General features: G+C 39.9%; 1 protein-coding gene across 1 annotated transcript in view; it reads right to left on the reverse strand.

Moving 5' to 3' along the window:
* LOC109960054 (casein kinase II subunit alpha-like) overlaps window positions 1-2,726 on the reverse strand; it is a 19,771-nt gene extending 17,045 nt beyond the window's left edge. Inside the window, exon 1 of the mRNA XM_020599891.1 lies at window positions 2,554-2,726. The gene's annotated coding sequence lies outside the window, so the exon portion shown is untranslated. The remainder of the gene's footprint in view (window positions 1-2,553) is intronic.
* Between the last annotated feature and the right edge of the window lie 758 nt (window positions 2,727-3,484).

Below are 3,484 nucleotides of genomic sequence, written 5' to 3' on the forward strand. Positions count from 1 at the left end.
AGGCCATGGTTCTCAGTCGGAAAAGGGTGGCTTGTTCCCTTCAGGTTGGTGGAGAGTTCCTGCCTCAAGTGGAGGAGTTCAAGTATCTTGGGGTCTTGTTCACGAGTGAGGGAAGGATGGAACGGGAGATTGACAGGTGGATCGGTGCAGTTTTTGCAGTAATGCAGTCGATCCGGTCCGTCGTGGTGAAGAAGGAGCTGAGCTGTAAGGCGAAGCTCTCAATTTACTGGTCAATCTACGTTCCGACTCTCACCTATGGTCATGAACTTTGGGTCATGACCGAAGGGGCAAGATCCCGTATACAGGCGGCCGAAATGAGCTTCCTCCGCAGGGCGGCTGGGCGCACCCTTAGAGATAGGGTGAGGAGCTCGGTCGCCCGGGAGGAGCTCAGACAACATGGCAGCCTCAATAATAGGAGACCGGTTTCTATTACCCTATTAGACCTGTTCTGGATATAAAAGGCTCATTCTAAGCTACAGAAAATGCAACAATTCTTATTTGCCGATGATTACACATTAAGGAAAACATAATTATGCATACTATGGCCTATTTCTACTCAGAAATCCTTCTAGGTTTTACAAACTGAGATTTTAAATCCTCTGCTCTGACTAGACACCTTTTTGACATATCAGCTGTACTATGTACTGCTGCGTATACCAACAATCTGTTTGCATCATTTGACTGTAAAAACATAGGGCAGACCAAGAGGTCCCAGTGGTGAAGCCACAGCGACGTGGTCGCCCCCTCGTGGCTGGTTGCAGAATAGCTTATAAATCCCGCCTCCTCCATATTAGTGGACGGGACATGAGACAAACTAAAAACTGTAACCAATTTAAGTTTATATGTGATTTAGTTAAACGTATCAAAAAAAAAGATCTGTTAAACTCGAATTTTTAGTTATTAGTGATGTTAGACATCTAGGTAGGATGTTATATGAGGTTCTCTTACATCCGCAAAACAAATATAAAGTTAATGGACACATGTTTTTGTATTCTTCATTGATTTTACCATACTTAGAGTATGGCGTTGAAAACTGGGGAAACACATACAAAAGCTCACTTCAACCACTGTATATATTACAAAAAAGAGCAATAAGAATTGTGCACAAGATGGGGTATAGGGATCACACCAATGTAGCTTTCATACAGTCTAAATTGTTAAAATTTTTTGATTTAGTGGGATATAAGACTGCTGTGTTTATGTATAAAGCCAGGAACAATTTATTACCTGGTGGAATTCAAAAACTATTTAATGAAAGGGAAGGGGGATACAATTTAAGGGGTCAGTTAAATTAAAAAATTAATGCTATACGTACAACCAAAAAAAGATTTTGTATTTCCATAAGTGGGGTAAAACTATGGAATAATCTAAGTGTGGACATAAAAAATAGTAATAGAATTGACGAGTTTAAACATAAATATAAAGGTATGTGTCAATCAAGATATATGCAAGAACAGGTTTAATGATTAATTAGATGGAACATTGTGGGTGTGGGGTATGAATGTTAACACTTTGTAATAATTCTTTAGTATATTATGATATTAACATTAAACATGATGATATGTTTTTAAAAATAGCAACTGTTTTTCAGAAATAATTCTGGACTCTGTCTTACAGGAGAAGAATTGCAGAGAAGGGCTCATCACCTGAACCTGACCAGAGATCAGTAAGTACCATTAGATCCTTCTTGTCTGCTGTATTCATGGGGTAGGACTGGATAAGTCTGACTTCTTCCTACTCCATTCAAGCATGTACTAGGTATAAGCAAATTGATATTGGATTAGCATTTGTTGGATATGTGTAAAATTATGTGTGTTGACATATCAACTGTCTTTACATGCTTGAAAGAATAAATCAAATCAAAAATGTTTAGAAAGGCAAGAGGTTCTTAGTTCATTTAACACATTTAAATTCCCTGGAAACCTAGTGCCTGACTAGGGACTCTTTGATGTCTTATGTGTTATGATGAATACCCTCAAAATATCGACAGCTTTGGCCATATCACCGACGTCTCTTGTCTAACTTGTGATGTTACCGTTAACCCCAAAGACATCAGTCATACAACATGAACGAAAACCTTCTCCGGATTGATCGGATGACATCCTGAACTCGGCATTTAACTAATCAGCAAAATTCCAAGCTTTATCCTGCATCGAAAGGCACAATTGTGGCTGCATGGCTAATGGAGACCAATTTAAGCATCGATGTATTTAAGTTAGCCAAGATACAATAATTCATTTGGAATTATGTGGCATCCGTAATGGTAACGTCAACGTACGGTCGATTTTAACAAAAAATCTGTAAATTCGTTTAAGGCACTGGTTAAAAAACCTAGACGTTTATTATGAATAAAGTGTGTGTTAATTTGGTAGTTAGCTAACCTTGATCACCCAAGTGAAGTACCTTTGAAAGCAAATTTTGTGGATAACTTATTGGCTCTCGGCGGGCCCAAATTGCTAGCTTGCTAATCATAACGCTAGCGCTCGCTAGTTTGCAGAGAGAACGAAACTCGCCATTGTCAAAACCAGTAAAAATACAAGTTTGGACATTTACCCCCTTGATCAATTTAACGACCGAAATGTTTCCCAGTAGGCTACGTTTCGTCAATCCAATGCTTCTTGCCTTCCTCCGTCGCCGGTGTGTCTGTGCCAGTGTGTGATTTCTGCTGTATCAGAGACAATATGGCTGACCACCACCTACGTCCCTGAGTATGGCAACGGAAGCCTTTGAGGACACTTCAAATTCGCAGACGGTACCGCAAAAGTTTAATTGAACGCGTTCTGAGGCCCAAAGGTGGATATAGCGGTAAAAATGTAGCTAAACTACTACAAATGTGTACTGAGACTTTTAAGTGTACTAACAGGTGTAAATATAGATAACTGGAAACCTGGTCTGATTAGTAGAGATGGCATCCATCCCACTTTGGGTGGTGCGGCTCTCATATCTAGAAATCTGGAAGAGTTTATTTTACAACCTGAACTATGACAACCCAGAGTCGAGTCCAGGACGCGTCTCTGCTGTCTCTTTGCAGCTGCTACCCGCCCAAAACTCTCAGTACCCCATAGCGACTGTGTCTGCCCCCCACCCACCTAAATTATATAAATCATAAATCAACTCCAGAGGAGTTATTCATAAGAAGCTAATTAAAATTAAGATGACTCCTCTTATAGTAGAAAGTAATAGGACAATCAAATGTGGACTATTAAATCAAACCTTTCTCGTCTAAATCTCTGTTAGTGAATGATTTGATAAGTGAACATCACATTGACTTATTGTGTCTTACTGAAACGTGGTTACAGCAGGAAGAATATGTCAGTCTAAATGAATCCACTCCACCTAGTCACAGTAACTGTCACATCCCTCGAATCACAGGCCGAGGTGGTGGCGTGGCAGCGATCTTTGACTCAAGCATATTAATCAAACCCTAGACCTAAACATAGTTATAACTCATTTGAAAGTCTCACCCTGAGTCTCTCACACCCAA

The sequence above is a fragment of the Monopterus albus genome, unplaced genomic scaffold (assembly GCF_001952655.1).
Source record: "Monopterus albus unplaced genomic scaffold, M_albus_1.0 scaffold43.1, whole genome shotgun sequence".
In the NCBI taxonomy this organism is placed as follows: domain Eukaryota; kingdom Metazoa; phylum Chordata; class Actinopteri; order Synbranchiformes; family Synbranchidae; genus Monopterus; species Monopterus albus.